Source organism: Ranitomeya variabilis, chromosome 2 (assembly GCF_051348905.1).
Source record: "Ranitomeya variabilis isolate aRanVar5 chromosome 2, aRanVar5.hap1, whole genome shotgun sequence".
Taxonomy (NCBI): Eukaryota; Metazoa; Chordata; class Amphibia; order Anura; family Dendrobatidae; genus Ranitomeya; species Ranitomeya variabilis.
This window is the reverse complement of record NC_135233.1, coordinates 123,330,369-123,346,391: the sequence shown is the minus strand read 5'-3', so window position 1 is coordinate 123,346,391 and position 16,023 is coordinate 123,330,369. Positions and strand designations below refer to the sequence as shown.

The following is a 16,023-nucleotide window of genomic DNA, read 5'->3' as shown; positions in this document are numbered from 1 at the left end:
ACAGAATAAAGGAATGGGTGGGTGGGGTTTCGGTGGGAGACTGAACCCTGGGGTTGCTGGGAAGAGGCCCTTATTTGCATATTGTAGCCATGGATGGCCTTCTTCCGGGCAGCGGAACAGGTGATGCTCTGTCAGCAGCATAGAGCTGAGAACAGAGCAGCCTGCGGACGATGGGCTGTTGCCGTTTTTGTTTTTCCATCACCAAACCACGCACCCACTTCTAGGTGCTCTCCCTGGGCCAAGTGAGGGCTGCTGCCATGGTGGTAGGTCGGGAGGAGGCCCTTGCCCAGTATACTCTGGCTTCTCTTCAGAACGTAAAAATCTTTCGCCTTTTACTAAAGATTTCCGTGGAGAGGAGCAAAACTGAGTTTTGTGGCAATTTTTGCATGCTCCAGCTTGCTGGGGCTTCCTTAATTGGGTTCAACAACAGAATAAAGGAATGGGTGGGTGGGGTTTTGGTGGGAGACTGAACCCTGGGGTTGCTGGGAAGAGGCCCTCATTTGCATATTGAAGCCATGGATGGCCTTCTTCCGGGCAGCGGAACAGGTGATGCTCTGTCAGCAGCATAGAGCTGAGAACAGAGCAGCCTGCGGACGATGGGCTGTTGCCGTTTCTGTTTTTCCATCACCAAACCACGCACCCACTTCTAGGTGCTCTCCCTGGGCCAAGTGAAGGCTGCTGCCATGGTGGTAGGTCGGGAGGAGGCTCTTGCCCAGTATACTCTGGCTTCTCTTCAGAACGTAAAAATCTTTCGCCTTTTACTAAAGATTTCCGTGGAGAGGAGCAAAACTGAGTTTTGTGGCAATTTTTGCATGCTCCAGCTTGCTGGGGCTTCCTTAATTGGGTTCAACAACAGAATAAAGGAATGGGTGGGTGGGGTTTCGGTGGGAGACTGAACCCTGTGGTTGCTGGGAAGAGGCCCTCATTTGCATATTGTAGCCATGGATGGCCTTCTTCCGGGCAGCGGAACAGGTGATGCTCTGTCAGCAGCATAGAGCTGAGAACAGAGCAGCCTGCGGACGATGGGCTGTTGCCGTTTTTGTTTTTCCATCACCAAACCACGCACCCACTTCTAGGTGCTCTCCCTGGGCCAAGTGAGGGCTGCTGCCATGGTGGTAGGTCGGGAGGAGGCCCTTGCCCAGTACACTCTGGCTTCTCTTCAGAACGTAAAAATCTTTCGCCTTTTACTAAAGATTTCCGTGGAGAGGAGCAAAACTGAGTTTTGTGGCAATTTTTGCATGCTCCAGCTTCCTGGGGCTTCCTTAATTGGGTTCAACAACAGAATAAAGGAATGGGTGGGTGGGGTTTCGGTGGGAGACTGAACCCTGTGGTTGCTGGGAAGAGGCCCTCATTTGCATATTGTAGCCATGGATGGCCTTCTTCCGGGCAGCGGAACAGGTGATGCTCTGTCAGCAGCATAGAGCTGAGAACAGAGCAGCCTGCGGACGATGGGCTGTTGCCGTTTTTGTTTTTCCATCACCAAACCACGCACCCACTTCTAGGTGCTCTCCCTGGGCCAAGTGAGGGCTGCTGCCATGGTGGTAGGTCAGGAGGAGGCCCTTGCCCAGTATACTCTGGCTTCTCTTCAGAACGTAAAAATCTTTCGCCTTTTACTAAAGATTTCCGTGGAGAGGAGCAAAACTGAGTTTTGTGGCAATTTTTGCATGCTCCAGCTTCCTGGGGCTTCCTTAATTGGGTTCAACAACAGAATAAAGGAATGGGTGGGTGGGGTTTCGGTGGGAGACTGAACCCTGGGGTTGCTGGGAAGAGGCCCTCATTTGCATATTGTAGCCATGGATGGCCTTCTTCCGGGCAGCGGAACAGGTGATGCTCTGTCAGCAGCATAGAGCTGAGAACAGAGCAGCCTGCGGACGATGGGCTGTTGCCGTTTTTGTTTTTCCATCACCAAACCACGCACCCACTTCTAGGTGCTCTCCCTGGGCCAAGTGAGGGCTGCTGCCATGGTGGTAGGTCGGGAGGAGGCCCTTGCCCACTATACTCTGGCTTCTCTTCAGAACGTAAAAATCTTTCGCCTTTTACTAAAGATTTCCGTGGAGAGGAGCAAAACTGAGTTTTGTGGCAATTTTTGCATGCTCCAGCTTGCTGGGGCTTCCTTAACTGGGTTCAACAACAGAATAAAGGAATGGGTGGGTGGGGTTTCGGTGGGAGACTGAACCCTGGGGTTGCTGGGAAGAGGCCCTCATTTGCATATTGTAGCCATGGATGGCCTTCTTCCGGGCAGCGGAACAGGTGATGCTCTGTCAGCACATAGAGCTGAGAACAGAGCAGCCTGCGGACGATGGGCTGTTGCCGTTTTTGTTTTTCCATCACCAAACCACGCACCCACTTCTAGGTGCTCTCCCTGGGCCAAGTGAGGGCTGCTGCCATGGTGGTAGGTCGGGAGGAGGCCCTTGCCCAGTATACTCTGGCTTCACTTCAGAACGTAAAAATCTTTCGCCTTTTACTAAAGATATCCGTGGAGAGGAGCAAAACTGAGTTTTGTGGCAATTTTTGCATGCTCCAGCTTGCTGGGGTTTCCTTAATTGGGTTCAACAACAGAATAAAGGAATGGGTGGGTGGGGTTTCGGTGGGAGACTGAACCCTGGGGCTGCTGGGAAGAGGCCCTTATTTGCATATTGTAGCCATGGATGGCCTTCTTCCGGGCAGCGGAACTGGTGATGCTCTGTCAGCAGCATAGAGCTGAGAACAGAGCAGCCTGCGGACGATGGGCTGTTGCCGTTTTTGTTTTTCCATCACCAAACCACGCACCCACTTCTAGGTGCTCTCCCTGGGCCAAGTGAGGGCTGCTGCCATGGTGGTAGGTCGGGAGGAGGCCCTTGCCCAGTATACTCTGGCTTCTCTTCAGAACGTAAAAATCTTTCGCCTTTTACTAAAGATTTCCGTGGAGAGGAGCAAAACTGAGTTTTGTGGCAATTTTTGCATGCTCCAGCTTGCTGGGGCTTCGTTAATTGGGTTCAACAACAGAATAAAGGAATGGGTGGGTGGGTGGGGTTTTGGTGGGAGACTGAACCCTGGGGTTGCTGGGAAGAGGCCCTCATTTGCATATTGAAGCCATGGATGGCCTTCTTCCGGGCAGCGGAACAGGTGATGCTCTGTCAGCAGCATAGAGCTGAGAACAGAGCAGCCTGCGGACGATGGGCTGTTGCCGTTTTTGTTTTTCCATCACCAAACCACGCACCCACTTCTAGGTGCTCTCCCTAGGCCAAGTGAGGGCTGCTGCCATGGTGGTAGGTCGGGAGGAGGCCCTTTCCCAGTATACTCTGGCTTCTCTTCAGAACAAAAAAATCTTTCGCCTTTTACTAAAGATTTCCGTGGAGAGGAGCAAAACTGAGTTTTGTGGCAATTTTTGCATGCTCCAGCTTGCTGGGGCTTCCTTAATTGGGTTCAACAACAGAATAAAGGAATGGGTGGGTGGGGTTTCGGTGGGAGACTGAACCCTGGGGTTGCTGGGAAGAGGCCTTCATTTGCATATTGTAGCCATGGATGGCCTTCTTCCGGGCAGCGGAACAGGTGATGATCTGTCAGCAGCATAGAGCTGAGAACAGAGCAGCCTGCGGACGATGGGCTGTTGCCGTTTTTGTTTTTCCATCACCAAACCACGCACCCACTTCTAGGTGCTCTCCCTGGGCCAAGTGAGGGCTGCTGCCATGGTGGTAGGTCGGGAGGAGGCCCTTGCCCAGTATACTCTGACTTCTCTTCAGAACGTAAAAATCTTTCGCCTTTTACTAAAGATTTCCGTGGAGAGGAGCAAAACTGAGTTTTGTGGCAATTTTTGCATGCTCCAGCTTGCTGGGGCTTCCTTAATTGGGTTCAACAACAGAATAAAGGAATGGGTGGGTGGGGTTTTGGTGGGAGACTGAACCCTGGGGTTGCTGGGAAGAGGCCCTCATTTGCATATTGAAGCCATGGATGGCCTTCTTCCGGGCAGCGGAACAGGTGATGCTCTGTCAGCAGCATAGAGCTGAGAACAGAGCAGCCTGCGGACGATGGGCTGTTGCCGTTTCTGTTTTTCCATCACCAAACCACGCACCCACTTCTAGGTGCTCTCCCTGGGCCAAGTGAAGGCTGCTGCCATGGTGGTAGGTCGGGAGGAGGCCCTTGCCCAGGATACTCTGGCTTCTCTTCAGAACGTAAAAATCTTTCGCCTTTTACTAAAGATTTCCGTGGAGAGGAGCAAAACTGAGTTTTGTGGCAATTTTTGCATGCTCCAGCTTGCTGGGGCTACCTTAATTGGGTTCAACAACAGAATAAAGGAATGGGTGGGTGGGGTTTCGGTGGGAGACTGAACCCTGTGGTTGCTGGGAAGAGGCCCTCATTTGCATATTGTAGCCATGGATGGCCTTCTTCCGGGCAGCGGAACAGGTGATGCTCTGTCAGCACATAGAGCTGAGAACAGAGCAGCCTGCGGACGATGGGCTGTTGCCGTTTTTGTTTTTCCATCACCAAACCACGCACCCACTTCTAGGTGCTCTCCCTGGGCCAAGTGAGGGCTGCTGCCATGGTGGTAGGTCGGGAGGAGGCCCTTGCCCAGTATTCTCTGGCTTCACTTCAGAACGTAAAAATCTTTCGCCTTTTACTAAAGATATCCGTGGAGAGGAGCAAAACTGAGTTTTGTGGCAATTTTTGCATGCTCCAGCTTGCTGGGGTTTCCTTAATTGGGTTCAACAACAGAATAAAGGAATGGGTGGGTGGGGTTTCGGTGGGAGACTGAACCCTGGGGTTGCTGGGAAGAGGCCCTTATTTGCATATTGTAGCCATGGATGGCCTTCTTCCGGGCAGCGGAACAGGTGATGCTCTGTCAGCAGCATAGAGCTGAGAACAGAGCAGCCTGCGGACGATGGGCTGTTGCCGTTTTTGTTTTTCCATCACCAAACCACGCACCCACTTCTAGGTGCTCTCCCTGGGCCAAGTGAGGGCTGCTGCCATGGTGGTAGGTCGGGAGGAGGCCCTTGCCCAGTATACTCTGACTTCTCTTCAGAACGTAAAAATCTTTCGCCTTTTACTAAAGATTTCCGTGGAGAGGAGCAAAACTGAGTTTTGTGGCAATTTTTGCATGCTCCAGCTTGCTGGGGCTTCCTTAATTGGGTTCAACAACAGAATAAAGGAATGGGTGGGTGGGGTTTTGGTGGGAGACTGAACCCTGGGGTTGCTGGGAAGAGGCCCTCATTTGCATATTGAAGCCATGGATGGCCTTCTTCCGGGCAGCGGAACAGGTGATGCTCTGTCAGCAGCATAGAGCTGAGAACAGAGCAGCCTGCGGACGATGGGCTGTTGCCGTTTCTGTTTTTCCATCACCAAACCACGCACCCACTTCTAGGTGCTCTCCCTGGGCCAAGTGAAGGCTGCTGCCATGGTGGTAGGTCGGGAGGAGGCCCTTGCCCAGGATACTCTGGCTTCTCTTCAGAACGTAAAAATCTTTCGCCTTTTACTAAAGATTTCCGTGGAGAGGAGCAAAACTGAGTTTTGTGGCAATTTTTGCATGCTCCAGCTTGCTGGGGCTACCTTAATTGGGTTCAACAACAGAATAAAGGAATGGGTGGGTGGGGTTTCGGTGGGAGACTGAACCCTGTGGTTGCTGGGAAGAGGCCCTCATTTGCATATTGTAGCCATGGATGGCCTTCTTCCGGGCAGCGGAACAGGTGATGCTCTGTCAGCAGCATAGAGCTGAGAACAGAGCAGCCTGCGGACGATGGGCTGTTGCCGTTTTTGTTTTTCCATCACCAAACCACGCACCCACTTCTAGGTGCTCTCCCTGGGCCAAGTGAGGGCTGCTGCCATGGTGGTAGGTCGGGAGGAGGCCCTTGCCCAGTATACTCTGGCTTCTCTTCAGAACGTAAAAATCTTTCGCCTTTTACTAAAGATTTCCGTGGAGAGGAGCAAAACTGAGTTTTGTGGCAATTTTTGCATGCTCCAGCTTGCTGGGGCTTCCTTAACTGGGTTCAACAACAGAATAAAGGAATGGGTGGGTGGGGTTTCGGTGGGAGACTGAACCCTGGGGTTGCTGGGAAGAGGCCCTCATTTGCATATTGTAGCCATGGATGGCCTTCTTCCGGGCAGCGGAACAGGTGATGCTCTGTCAGCACATAGAGCTGAGAACAGAGCAGCCTGCGGACGATGGGCTGTTGCCGTTTTTGTTTTTCCATCACCAAACCACGCACCCACTTCTAGGTGCTCTCCCTGGGCCAAGTGAGGGCTGCTGCCATGGTGGTAGGTCGGGAGGAGGCCCTTGCCCAGTATACTCTGGCTTCACTTCAGAACGTAAAAATCTTTCGCCTTTTACTAAAGATATCCGTGGAGAGGAGCAAAACTGAGTTTTGTGGCAATTTTTGCATGCTCCAGCTTGCTGGGGTTTCCTTAATTGGGTTCAACAACAGAATAAAGGAATGGGTGGGTGGGGTTTCGGTGGGAGACTGAACCCTGGGGTTGCTGGGAAGAGGCCCTTATTTGCATATTGTAGCCATGGATGGCCTTCTTCCGGGCAGCGGAACAGGTGATGCTCTGTCAGCAGCATAGAGCTGAGAACAGAGCAGCCTGCGGACGATGGGCTGTTGCCGTTTTTGTTTTTCCATCACCAAACCACGCACCCACTTCTAGGTGCTCTCCCTGGGCCAAGTGAGGGCTGCTGCCATGGTGGTAGGTCGGGAGGAGGCCCTTGCCCAGTATACTCTGGCTTCTCTTCAGAACGTAAAAATCTTTCGCCTTTTACTAAAGATTTCCGTGGAGAGGAGCAAAACTGAGTTTTGTGGCAATTTTTGCATGCTCCAGCTTGCTGGGGCTTCCTTAATTGGGTTCAACAACAGAATAAAGGAATGGGTGGGTGGGGTTTTGGTGGGAGACTGAACCCTGGGGTTGCTGGGAAGAGGCCCTCATTTGCATATTGAAGCCATGGATGGCCTTCTTCCGGGCAGCGGAACAGGTGATGCTCTGTCAGCAGCATAGAGCTGAGAACAGAGCAGCCTGCGGACGATGGGCTGTTGCCGTTTCTGTTTTTCCATCACCAAACCACGCACCCACTTCTAGGTGCTCTCCCTGGGCCAAGTGAAGGCTGCTGCCATGGTGGTAGGTCGGGAGGAGGCCCTTGCCCAGGATACTCTGGCTTCTCTTCAGAACGTAAAAATCTTTCGCCTTTTACTAAAGATTTCCGTGGAGAGGAGCAAAACTGAGTTTTGTGGCAATTTTTGCATGCTCCAGCTTGCTGGGGCTACCTTAATTGGGTTCAACAACAGAATAAAGGAATGGGTGGGTGGGGTTTCGGTGGGAGACTGAACCCTGTGGTTGCTGGGAAGAGGCCCTCATTTGCATATTGTAGCCATGGATGGCCTTCTTCCGGGCAGCGGAACAGGTGATGCTCTGTCAGCAGCATAGAGCTGAGAACAGAGCAGCCTGCGGACGATGGGCTGTTGCCGTTTTTGTTTTTCCATCACCAAACCACGCACCCACTTCTAGGTGCTCTCCCTGGGCCAAGTGAGGGCTGCTGCCATGGTGGTAGGTCGGGAGGAGGCCCTTGCCCAGTATACTCTGGCTTCTCTTCAGAACGTAAAAATCTTTCGCCTTTTACTAAAGATTTCCGTGGAGAGGAGCAAAACTGAGTTTTGTGGCAATTTTTGCATGCTCCAGCTTGCTGGGGCTTCCTTAACTGGGTTCAACAACAGAATAAAGGAATGGGTGGGTGGGGTTTCGGTGGGAGACTGAACCCTGGGGTTGCTGGGAAGAGGCCCTCATTTGCATATTGTAGCCATGGATGGCCTTCTTCCGGGCAGCGGAACAGGTGATGCTCTGTCAGCACATAGAGCTGAGAACAGAGCAGCCTGCGGACGATGGGCTGTTGCCGTTTTTGTTTTTCCATCACCAAACCACGCACCCACTTCTAGGTGCTCTCCCTGGGCCAAGTGAGGGCTGCTGCCATGGTGGTAGGTCGGGAGGAGGCCCTTGCCCAGTATACTCTGGCTTCACTTCAGAACGTAAAAATCTTTCGCCTTTTACTAAAGATATCCGTGGAGAGGAGCAAAACTGAGTTTTGTGGCAATTTTTGCATGCTCCAGCTTGCTGGGGTTTCCTTAATTGGGTTCAACAACAGAATAAAGGAATGGGTGGGTGGGGTTTCGGTGGGAGACTGAACCCTGGGGTTGCTGGGAAGAGGCCCTTATTTGCATATTGTAGCCATGGATGGCCTTCTTCCGGGCAGCGGAACAGGTGATGCTCTGTCAGCAGCATAGAGCTGAGAACAGAGCAGCCTGCGGACGATGGGCTGTTGCCGTTTTTGTTTTTCCATCACCAAACCACGCACCCACTTCTAGGTGCTCTCCCTGGGCCAAGTGAGGGCTGCTGCCATGGTGGTAGGTCGGGAGGAGGCCCTTGCCCAGTATACTCTGGCTTCTCTTCAGAACGTAAAAATCTTTCGCCTTTTACTAAAGATTTCCGTGGAGAGGAGCAAAACTGAGTTTTGTGGCAATTTTTGCATGCTCCAGCTTGCTGGGGCTTCCTTAATTGGGTTCAACAACAGAATAAAGGAATGGGTGGGTGGGGTTTTGGTGGGAGACTGAACCCTGGGGTTGCTGGGAAGAGGCCCTCATTTGCATATTGAAGCCATGGATGGCCTTCTTCCGGGCAGCGGAACAGGTGATGCTCTGTCAGCAGCATAGAGCTGAGAACAGAGCAGCCTGCGGACGATGGGCTGTTGCCGTTTCTGTTTTTCCATCACCAAACCACGCACCCACTTCTAGGTGCTCTCCCTGGGCCAAGTGAAGGCTGCTGCCATGGTGGTAGGTCGGGAGGAGGCCCTTGCCCAGTATACTCTGGCTTCTCTTCAGAACGTAAAAATCTTTCGCCTTTTACTAAAGATTTCCGTGGAGAGGAGCAAAACTGAGTTTTGTGGCAATTTTTGCATGCTCCAGCTTGCTGGGGCTTCCTTAATTGGGTTCAACAACAGAATAAAGGAATGGGTGGGTGGGGTTTCGGTGGGAGACTGAACCCTGTGGTTGCTGGGAAGAGGCCCTCATTTGCATATTGTAGCCATGGATGGCCTTCTTCCGGGCAGCGGAACAGGTGATGCTCTGTCAGCAGCATAGAGCTGAGAACAGAGCAGCCTGCGGACGATGGGCTGTTGCCGTTTTTGTTTTTCCATCACCAAACCACGCACCCACTTCTAGGTGCTCTCCCTGGGCCAAGTGAGGGCTGCTGCCATGGTGGTAGGTCGGGAGGAGGCCCTTGCCCAGTACACTCTGGCTTCTCTTCAGAACGTAAAAATCTTTCGCCTTTTACTAAAGATTTCCGTGGAGAGGAGCAAAACTGAGTTTTGTGGCAATTTTTGCATGCTCCAGCTTCCTGGGGCTTCCTTAATTGGGTTCAACAACAGAATAAAGGAATGGGTGGGTGGGGTTTCGGTGGGAGACTGAACCCTGTGGTTGCTGGGAAGAGGCCCTCATTTGCATATTGTAGCCATGGATGGCCTTCTTCCGGGCAGCGGAACAGGTGATGCTCTGTCAGCAGCATAGAGCTGAGAACAGAGCAGCCTGCGGACGATGGGCTGTTGCCGTTTTTGTTTTTCCATCACCAAACCACGCACCCACTTCTAGGTGCTCTCCCTGGGCCAAGTGAGGGCTGCTGCCATGGTGGTAGGTCGGGAGGAGGTCCTTGCCCATTATACTCTGGCTTCTCTTCAGAACGTAAAAATCTTTCGCCTTTTACTAAAGATTTCCGTGGAGAGGAGCAAAACTGAGTTTTGTGGCAATTTTTGCATGCTCCAGCTTCCTGGGGCTTCCTTAATTGGGTTCAACAACAGAATAAAGGAATGGGTGGGTGGGGTTTCGGTGGGAGACTGAACCCTGGGGTTGCTGGGAAGAGGCCCTCATTTGCATATTGTAGCCATGGATGGCCTTCTTCCGGGCAGCGGAACAGGTGATGCTCTGTCAGCAGCATAGAGCTGAGAACAGAGCAGCCTGCGGACGATGGGCTGTTGCCGTTTTTGTTTTTCCATCACCAAACCACGCACCCACTTCTAGGTGCTCTCCCTGGGCCAAGTGAGGGCTGCTGCCATGGTGGTAGGTCGGGAGGAGGCCCTTGCCCACTATACTCTGGCTTCTCTTCAGAACGTAAAAATCTTTCGCCTTTTACTAAAGATTTCCGTGGAGAGGAGCAAAACTGAGTTTTGTGGCAATTTTTGCATGCTCCAGCTTGCTGGGGCTTCCTTAACTGGGTTCAACAACAGAATAAAGGAATGGGTGGGTGGGGTTTCGGTGGGAGACTGAACCCTGGGGTTGCTGGGAAGAGGCCCTCATTTGCATATTGTAGCCATGGATGGCCTTCTTCCGGGCAGCGGAACAGGTGATGCTCTGTCAGCACATAGAGCTGAGAACAGAGCAGCCTGCGGACGATGGGCTGTTGCCGTTTTTGTTTTTCCATCACCAAACCACGCACCCACTTCTAGGTGCTCTCCCTGGGCCAAGTGAGGGCTGCTGCCATGGTGGTAGGTCGGGAGGAGGCCCTTGCCCAGTATACTCTGGCTTCACTTCAGAACGTAAAAATCTTTCGCCTTTTACTAAAGATATCCGTGGAGAGGAGCAAAACTGAGTTTTGTGGCAATTTTTGCATGCTCCAGCTTGCTGGGGTTTCCTTAATTGGGTTCAACAACAGAATAAAGGAATGGGTGGGTGGGGTTTCGGTGGGAGACTGAACCCTGGGGCTGCTGGGAAGAGGCCCTTATTTGCATATTGTAGCCATGGATGGCCTTCTTCCGGGCAGCGGAACTGGTGATGCTCTGTCAGCAGCATAGAGCTGAGAACAGAGCAGCCTGCGGACGATGGGCTGTTGCCGTTTTTGTTTTTCCATCACCAAACCACGCACCCACTTCTAGGTGCTCTCCCTGGGCCAAGTGAGGGCTGCTGCCATGGTGGTAGGTCGGGAGGAGGCCCTTGCCCAGTATACTCTGGCTTCTCTTCAGAACGTAAAAATCTTTCGCCTTTTACTAAAGATTTCCGTGGAGAGGAGCAAAACTGAGTTTTGTGGCAATTTTTGCATGCTCCAGCTTGCTGGGGCTTCGTTAATTGGGTTCAACAACAGAATAAAGGAATGGGTGGGTGGGTGGGGTTTTGGTGGGAGACTGAACCCTGGGGTTGCTGGGAAGAGGCCCTCATTTGCATATTGAAGCCATGGATGGCCTTCTTCCGGGCAGCGGAACAGGTGATGCTCTGTCAGCAGCATAGAGCTGAGAACAGAGCAGCCTGCGGACGATGGGCTGTTGCCGTTTTTGTTTTTCCATCACCAAACCACGCACCCACTTCTAGGTGCTCTCCCTAGGCCAAGTGAGGGCTGCTGCCATGGTGGTAGGTCGGGAGGAGGCCCTTTCCCAGTATACTCTGGCTTCTCTTCAGAACAAAAAAATCTTTCGCCTTTTACTAAAGATTTCCGTGGAGAGGAGCAAAACTGAGTTTTGTGGCAATTTTTGCATGCTCCAGCTTGCTGGGGCTTCCTTAATTGGGTTCAACAACAGAATAAAGGAATGGGTGGGTGGGGTTTCGGTGGGAGACTGAACCCTGGGGTTGCTGGGAAGAGGCCTTCATTTGCATATTGTAGCCATGGATGGCCTTCTTCCGGGCAGCGGAACAGGTGATGATCTGTCAGCAGCATAGAGCTGAGAACAGAGCAGCCTGCGGACGATGGGCTGTTGCCGTTTTTGTTTTTCCATCACCAAACCACGCACCCACTTCTAGGTGCTCTCCCTGGGCCAAGTGAGGGCTGCTGCCATGGTGGTAGGTCGGGAGGAGGCCCTTGCCCAGTATACTCTGACTTCTCTTCAGAACGTAAAAATCTTTCGCCTTTTACTAAAGATTTCCGTGGAGAGGAGCAAAACTGAGTTTTGTGGCAATTTTTGCATGCTCCAGCTTGCTGGGGCTTCCTTAATTGGGTTCAACAACAGAATAAAGGAATGGGTGGGTGGGGTTTTGGTGGGAGACTGAACCCTGGGGTTGCTGGGAAGAGGCCCTCATTTGCATATTGAAGCCATGGATGGCCTTCTTCCGGGCAGCGGAACAGGTGATGCTCTGTCAGCAGCATAGAGCTGAGAACAGAGCAGCCTGCGGACGATGGGCTGTTGCCGTTTCTGTTTTTCCATCACCAAACCACGCACCCACTTCTAGGTGCTCTCCCTGGGCCAAGTGAAGGCTGCTGCCATGGTGGTAGGTCGGGAGGAGGCCCTTGCCCAGGATACTCTGGCTTCTCTTCAGAACGTAAAAATCTTTCGCCTTTTACTAAAGATTTCCGTGGAGAGGAGCAAAACTGAGTTTTGTGGCAATTTTTGCATGCTCCAGCTTGCTGGGGCTACCTTAATTGGGTTCAACAACAGAATAAAGGAATGGGTGGGTGGGGTTTTGGTGGGAGACTGAACCCTGTGGTTGCTGGGAAGAGGCCCTCATTTGCATATTGAAGCCATGGATGGCCTTCTTCCGGGCAGCGGAACAGGTGATGCTCTGTCAGCAGCATAGAGCTGAGAACAGAGCAGCCTGCGGACGATGGGCTGTTGCCGTTTCTGTTTTTCCATCACCAAACCACGCACCCACTTCTAGGTGCTCTCCCTGGGCCAAGTGAAGGCTGCTGCCATGGTGGTAGGTCGGGAGGAGGCCCTTGCCCAGGATACTCTGGCTTCTCTTCAGAACGTAAAAATCTTTCGCCTTTTACTAAAGATTTCCGTGGAGAGGAGCAAAACTGAGTTTTGTGGCAATTTTTGCATGCTCCAGCTTGCTGGGGCTACCTTAATTGGGTTCAACAACAGAATAAAGGAATGGGTGGGTGGGGTTTCGGTGGGAGACTGAACCCTGTGGTTGCTGGGAAGAGGCCCTCATTTGCATATTGTAGCCATGGATGGCCTTCTTCCGGGCAGCGGAACAGGTGATGCTCTGTCAGCAGCATAGAGCTGAGAACAGAGCAGCCTGCGGACGATGGGCTGTTGCCGTTTTTGTTTTTCCATCACCAAACCACGCACCCACTTCTAGGTGCTCTCCCTGGGCCAAGTGAGGGCTGCTGCCATGGTGGTAGGTCGGGAGGAGGCCCTTGCCCAGCACACTCCGGCTTCTCTTCAGAACGTAAAAATCTTTCGCCTTTTACTAAAGATTTCCGTGGAGAGGAGCAAAACTGAGTTTTGTGGCAATTTTTGCATGCTCCAGCTTCCTGGGGCTTCCTTAATTGGGTTCAACAACAGAATAAAGGAATGGGTGGGTGGGGTTTCGGTGGGAGACTGAACCCTGTGGTTGCTGGGAAGAGGCCCTCATTTGCATATTGTAGCCATGGATGGCCTTCTTCCGGGCAGCGGAACAGGTGATGCTCTGTCAGCAGCATAGAGCTGAGAACAGAGCAGCCTGCGGACGATGGGCTGTTGCCGTTTTTGTTTTTCCATCACCAAACCACGCACCCACTTCTAGGTGCTCTCCCTGGGCCAAGTGAGGGCTGCTGCCATGGTGGTAGGTCGGGAGGAGGCCCTTGCCCAGTATACTCTGGCTTCTCTTCAGAACGTAAAAATCTTTCGCCTTTTACTAAAGATTTCCGTGGAGAGGAGCAAAACTGAGTTTTGTGGCAATTTTTGCATGCTCCAGCTTCCTGGGGCTTCCTTAATTGGGTTCAACAACAGAATAAAGGAATGGGTGGGTGGGGTTTCGGTGGGAGACTGAACCCTGGGGTTGCTGGGAAGAGGCCCTCATTTGCATATTGTAGCCATGGATGGCCTTCTTCCGGGCAGCGGAACAGGTGATGCTCTGTCAGCAGCATAGAGCTGAGAACAGAGCAGCCTGCGGACGATGGGCTGTTGCCGTTTTTGTTTTTCCATCACCAAACCACGCACCCACTTCTAGGTGCTCTCCCTGGGCCAAGTGAGGGCTGCTGCCATGGTGGTAGGTCGGGAGGAGGCCCTTGCCCACTATACTCTGGCTTCTCTTCAGAACGTAAAAATCTTTCGCCTTTTACTAAAGATTTCCGTGGAGAGGAGCAAAACTGAGTTTTGTGGCAATTTTTGCATGCTCCAGCTTGCTGGGGCTTCCTTAACTGGGTTCAACAACAGAATAAAGGAATGGGTGGGTGGGGTTTCGGTGGGAGACTGAACCCTGGGGTTGCTGGGAAGAGGCCCTCATTTGCATATTGTAGCCATGGATGGCCTTCTTCCGGGCAGCGGAACAGGTGATGCTCTGTCAGCACATAGAGCTGAGAACAGAGCAGCCTGCGGACGATGGGCTGTTGCCGTTTTTGTTTTTCCATCACCAAACCACGCACCCACTTCTAGGTGCTCTCCCTGGGCCAAGTGAGGGCTGCTGCCATGGTGGTAGGTCGGGAGGAGGCCCTTGCCCAGTATACTCTGGCTTCACTTCAGAACGTAAAAATCTTTCGCCTTTTACTAAAGATATCCGTGGAGAGGAGCAAAACTGAGTTTTGTGGCAATTTTTGCATGCTCCAGCTTGCTGGGGTTTCCTTAATTGGGTTCAACAACAGAATAAAGGAATGGGTGGGTGGGGTTTCGGTGGGAGACTGAACCCTGGGGCTGCTGGGAAGAGGCCCTTATTTGCATATTGTAGCCATGGATGGCCTTCTTCCGGGCAGCGGAACTGGTGATGCTCTGTCAGCAGCATAGAGCTGAGAACAGAGCAGCCTGCGGACGATGGGCTGTTGCCGTTTTTGTTTTTCCATCACCAAACCACGCACCCACTTCTAGGTCCTCTCCCTGGGCCAAGTGAGGGCTGCTGCCATGGTGGTAGGTCGGGAGGAGGCCCTTGCCCAGTATACTCTGGATTCTCTTCAGAACGTAAAAATCTTTCGCCTTTTACTAAAGATTTCCGTGGAGAGGAGCAAAACTGAGTTTTGTGGCAATTTTTGCATGCTCCAGCTTGCTGGGGCTTCGTTAATTGGGTTCAACAACAGAATAAAGGAATGGGTGGGTGGGGTTTTGGTGGGAGACTGAACCCTGGGGTTGCTGGGAAGAGGCCCTCATTTGCATATTGAAGCCATGGATGGCCTTCTTCCGGGCAGCGGAACAGGTGATGCTCTGTCAGCAGCATAGAGCTGAGAACAGAGCAGCCTGCGGACGATGGGCTGTTGCCGTTTTTGTTTTTCCATCACCAAACCACGCACCCACTTCTAGGTGCTCTCCCTAGGCCAAGTGAGGGCTGCTGCCATGGTGGTAGGTCGGGAGGAGGCCCTTGCCCAGTATACTCCGGCTTCTCTTCAGAACGTAAAAATCTTTCGCCTTTTACTAAAGATTTCCGTGGAGAGGAGCAAAACTGAGTTTTGTGGCAATTTTTGCATGCTCCAGCTTGCTGGGGCTTCCTTAATTGGGTTCAACAACAGAATAAAGGAATGGGTGGGTGGGGTTTCGGTGGGAGACTGAACCCTGGGGTTGCTGGGAAGAGGCCTTCATTTGCATATTGTAGCCATGGATGGCCTTCTTCCGGGCAGCGGAACAGGTGATGATCTGTCAGCAGCATAGAGCTGAGAACAGAGCAGCCTGCGGACGATGGGCTGTTGCCGTTTTTGTTTTTCCATCACCAAAACACGCACCCACTTCTAGGTGCTCTCCCTGGGACAAGTGAGGGCTGCTGCCATGGTGGTAGGTCGGGAGGAGTCCCTTGCCCAGTTTACTCTGGCTTCTCTTCAGAACGTAAAAATCTTTCACCTTTTACTAAAGATTTCCGTGGAGAGGAGCAAAACTGAGTTTTGTGGCAATTTTTGCATGCTCCAGCTTGCTGGGGCTTCCTTAACTGGGTTCAACAACAGAATAAAGGAATGGGTGGGTGGGGTTTCGGTGGGAGACTGAACCCTGGGGTTGCTGGGAAGAGGCCCTCATTTGCATATTGTAGCCATGGATGGCCTTCTTCCGGGCAGCGGAACAGGTGATGCTCTGTCAGCACATAGAGCTGAGAACAGAGCAGCCTGCGGACGATGGGCTGTTGCCGTTTTTGTTTTTCCATCACCAAACCACGCACCCACTTCTAGGTGCTCTCCCTGGGCCAAGTGAGGGCTGCTGCCATG

At 52.4% G+C, this 16,023-nt stretch overlaps 37 non-coding genes across 37 annotated transcripts; all 37 read left to right on the top strand.

The window, feature by feature from the left end:
* Positions 1-291: 291 nt before the first annotated feature.
* LOC143811058 (U5 spliceosomal RNA) lies at positions 292-407 on the top strand. The gene has a single exon (XR_013223348.1). It is a non-coding gene; the product is annotated as a U5 spliceosomal RNA (small nuclear RNA).
* A 310-nt stretch (positions 408-717) lies between these two features.
* LOC143811057 (U5 spliceosomal RNA) lies at positions 718-833 on the top strand. Its single transcript, XR_013223347.1, has one exon. It is a non-coding gene; the product is annotated as a U5 spliceosomal RNA (small nuclear RNA).
* A 310-nt stretch (positions 834-1,143) lies between these two features.
* On the top strand, positions 1,144-1,259 carry LOC143811216 (U5 spliceosomal RNA). Its single transcript, XR_013223502.1, has one exon. It is a non-coding gene; the product is annotated as a U5 spliceosomal RNA (small nuclear RNA).
* Positions 1,260-1,569: 310 nt separating this feature from the next.
* LOC143811179 (U5 spliceosomal RNA) lies at positions 1,570-1,685 on the top strand. The gene has a single exon (XR_013223466.1). It is a non-coding gene; the product is annotated as a U5 spliceosomal RNA (small nuclear RNA).
* A 310-nt stretch (positions 1,686-1,995) lies between these two features.
* On the top strand, positions 1,996-2,111 carry LOC143811056 (U5 spliceosomal RNA). The gene has a single exon (XR_013223346.1). It is a non-coding gene; the product is annotated as a U5 spliceosomal RNA (small nuclear RNA).
* A 309-nt stretch (positions 2,112-2,420) lies between these two features.
* On the top strand, positions 2,421-2,536 carry LOC143810549 (U5 spliceosomal RNA). Its single transcript, XR_013223000.1, has one exon. It is a non-coding gene; the product is annotated as a U5 spliceosomal RNA (small nuclear RNA).
* A 310-nt stretch (positions 2,537-2,846) lies between these two features.
* LOC143811055 (U5 spliceosomal RNA) lies at positions 2,847-2,962 on the top strand. The gene has a single exon (XR_013223345.1). It is a non-coding gene; the product is annotated as a U5 spliceosomal RNA (small nuclear RNA).
* Positions 2,963-3,276: 314 nt separating this feature from the next.
* Positions 3,277-3,392, top strand: LOC143811276 (U5 spliceosomal RNA). The gene has a single exon (XR_013223562.1). It is a non-coding gene; the product is annotated as a U5 spliceosomal RNA (small nuclear RNA).
* Positions 3,393-3,702: 310 nt separating this feature from the next.
* LOC143810329 (U5 spliceosomal RNA) lies at positions 3,703-3,818 on the top strand. The gene has a single exon (XR_013222787.1). It is a non-coding gene; the product is annotated as a U5 spliceosomal RNA (small nuclear RNA).
* Positions 3,819-4,128: 310 nt separating this feature from the next.
* LOC143811054 (U5 spliceosomal RNA) lies at positions 4,129-4,244 on the top strand. The gene has a single exon (XR_013223344.1). It is a non-coding gene; the product is annotated as a U5 spliceosomal RNA (small nuclear RNA).
* Positions 4,245-4,553: 309 nt separating this feature from the next.
* LOC143810639 (U5 spliceosomal RNA) lies at positions 4,554-4,669 on the top strand. Its single transcript, XR_013223083.1, has one exon. It is a non-coding gene; the product is annotated as a U5 spliceosomal RNA (small nuclear RNA).
* A 310-nt stretch (positions 4,670-4,979) lies between these two features.
* Positions 4,980-5,095, top strand: LOC143810327 (U5 spliceosomal RNA). Its single transcript, XR_013222786.1, has one exon. It is a non-coding gene; the product is annotated as a U5 spliceosomal RNA (small nuclear RNA).
* A 310-nt stretch (positions 5,096-5,405) lies between these two features.
* On the top strand, positions 5,406-5,521 carry LOC143811053 (U5 spliceosomal RNA). The gene has a single exon (XR_013223343.1). It is a non-coding gene; the product is annotated as a U5 spliceosomal RNA (small nuclear RNA).
* A 310-nt stretch (positions 5,522-5,831) lies between these two features.
* LOC143811052 (U5 spliceosomal RNA) lies at positions 5,832-5,947 on the top strand. Its single transcript, XR_013223342.1, has one exon. It is a non-coding gene; the product is annotated as a U5 spliceosomal RNA (small nuclear RNA).
* A 309-nt stretch (positions 5,948-6,256) lies between these two features.
* On the top strand, positions 6,257-6,372 carry LOC143810548 (U5 spliceosomal RNA). The gene has a single exon (XR_013222999.1). It is a non-coding gene; the product is annotated as a U5 spliceosomal RNA (small nuclear RNA).
* Positions 6,373-6,682: 310 nt separating this feature from the next.
* LOC143811051 (U5 spliceosomal RNA) lies at positions 6,683-6,798 on the top strand. Its single transcript, XR_013223341.1, has one exon. It is a non-coding gene; the product is annotated as a U5 spliceosomal RNA (small nuclear RNA).
* A 310-nt stretch (positions 6,799-7,108) lies between these two features.
* Positions 7,109-7,224, top strand: LOC143811050 (U5 spliceosomal RNA). The gene has a single exon (XR_013223340.1). It is a non-coding gene; the product is annotated as a U5 spliceosomal RNA (small nuclear RNA).
* Positions 7,225-7,534: 310 nt separating this feature from the next.
* Positions 7,535-7,650, top strand: LOC143811049 (U5 spliceosomal RNA). The gene has a single exon (XR_013223339.1). It is a non-coding gene; the product is annotated as a U5 spliceosomal RNA (small nuclear RNA).
* A 309-nt stretch (positions 7,651-7,959) lies between these two features.
* Positions 7,960-8,075, top strand: LOC143810547 (U5 spliceosomal RNA). Its single transcript, XR_013222998.1, has one exon. It is a non-coding gene; the product is annotated as a U5 spliceosomal RNA (small nuclear RNA).
* A 310-nt stretch (positions 8,076-8,385) lies between these two features.
* LOC143811048 (U5 spliceosomal RNA) lies at positions 8,386-8,501 on the top strand. The gene has a single exon (XR_013223338.1). It is a non-coding gene; the product is annotated as a U5 spliceosomal RNA (small nuclear RNA).
* Positions 8,502-8,811: 310 nt separating this feature from the next.
* On the top strand, positions 8,812-8,927 carry LOC143811047 (U5 spliceosomal RNA). The gene has a single exon (XR_013223337.1). It is a non-coding gene; the product is annotated as a U5 spliceosomal RNA (small nuclear RNA).
* A 310-nt stretch (positions 8,928-9,237) lies between these two features.
* On the top strand, positions 9,238-9,353 carry LOC143811215 (U5 spliceosomal RNA). Its single transcript, XR_013223501.1, has one exon. It is a non-coding gene; the product is annotated as a U5 spliceosomal RNA (small nuclear RNA).
* Positions 9,354-9,663: 310 nt separating this feature from the next.
* Positions 9,664-9,779, top strand: LOC143811178 (U5 spliceosomal RNA). The gene has a single exon (XR_013223465.1). It is a non-coding gene; the product is annotated as a U5 spliceosomal RNA (small nuclear RNA).
* Positions 9,780-10,089: 310 nt separating this feature from the next.
* On the top strand, positions 10,090-10,205 carry LOC143811046 (U5 spliceosomal RNA). Its single transcript, XR_013223336.1, has one exon. It is a non-coding gene; the product is annotated as a U5 spliceosomal RNA (small nuclear RNA).
* A 309-nt stretch (positions 10,206-10,514) lies between these two features.
* LOC143810546 (U5 spliceosomal RNA) lies at positions 10,515-10,630 on the top strand. The gene has a single exon (XR_013222997.1). It is a non-coding gene; the product is annotated as a U5 spliceosomal RNA (small nuclear RNA).
* Positions 10,631-10,940: 310 nt separating this feature from the next.
* Positions 10,941-11,056, top strand: LOC143811045 (U5 spliceosomal RNA). The gene has a single exon (XR_013223335.1). It is a non-coding gene; the product is annotated as a U5 spliceosomal RNA (small nuclear RNA).
* Positions 11,057-11,370: 314 nt separating this feature from the next.
* Positions 11,371-11,486, top strand: LOC143811275 (U5 spliceosomal RNA). The gene has a single exon (XR_013223561.1). It is a non-coding gene; the product is annotated as a U5 spliceosomal RNA (small nuclear RNA).
* A 310-nt stretch (positions 11,487-11,796) lies between these two features.
* Positions 11,797-11,912, top strand: LOC143810326 (U5 spliceosomal RNA). The gene has a single exon (XR_013222785.1). It is a non-coding gene; the product is annotated as a U5 spliceosomal RNA (small nuclear RNA).
* Positions 11,913-12,222: 310 nt separating this feature from the next.
* Positions 12,223-12,338, top strand: LOC143811044 (U5 spliceosomal RNA). The gene has a single exon (XR_013223334.1). It is a non-coding gene; the product is annotated as a U5 spliceosomal RNA (small nuclear RNA).
* Positions 12,339-12,648: 310 nt separating this feature from the next.
* Positions 12,649-12,764, top strand: LOC143811043 (U5 spliceosomal RNA). The gene has a single exon (XR_013223333.1). It is a non-coding gene; the product is annotated as a U5 spliceosomal RNA (small nuclear RNA).
* A 310-nt stretch (positions 12,765-13,074) lies between these two features.
* Positions 13,075-13,190, top strand: LOC143811288 (U5 spliceosomal RNA). Its single transcript, XR_013223574.1, has one exon. It is a non-coding gene; the product is annotated as a U5 spliceosomal RNA (small nuclear RNA).
* A 310-nt stretch (positions 13,191-13,500) lies between these two features.
* LOC143811177 (U5 spliceosomal RNA) lies at positions 13,501-13,616 on the top strand. Its single transcript, XR_013223464.1, has one exon. It is a non-coding gene; the product is annotated as a U5 spliceosomal RNA (small nuclear RNA).
* Positions 13,617-13,926: 310 nt separating this feature from the next.
* On the top strand, positions 13,927-14,042 carry LOC143811042 (U5 spliceosomal RNA). The gene has a single exon (XR_013223332.1). It is a non-coding gene; the product is annotated as a U5 spliceosomal RNA (small nuclear RNA).
* Positions 14,043-14,351: 309 nt separating this feature from the next.
* On the top strand, positions 14,352-14,467 carry LOC143810545 (U5 spliceosomal RNA). The gene has a single exon (XR_013222996.1). It is a non-coding gene; the product is annotated as a U5 spliceosomal RNA (small nuclear RNA).
* Positions 14,468-14,777: 310 nt separating this feature from the next.
* LOC143810285 (U5 spliceosomal RNA) lies at positions 14,778-14,893 on the top strand. The gene has a single exon (XR_013222745.1). It is a non-coding gene; the product is annotated as a U5 spliceosomal RNA (small nuclear RNA).
* Positions 14,894-15,203: 310 nt separating this feature from the next.
* On the top strand, positions 15,204-15,319 carry LOC143811235 (U5 spliceosomal RNA). Its single transcript, XR_013223521.1, has one exon. It is a non-coding gene; the product is annotated as a U5 spliceosomal RNA (small nuclear RNA).
* Positions 15,320-15,629: 310 nt separating this feature from the next.
* On the top strand, positions 15,630-15,745 carry LOC143810419 (U5 spliceosomal RNA). Its single transcript, XR_013222875.1, has one exon. It is a non-coding gene; the product is annotated as a U5 spliceosomal RNA (small nuclear RNA).
* The last annotated feature ends 278 nt before the right edge of the window (positions 15,746-16,023 follow it).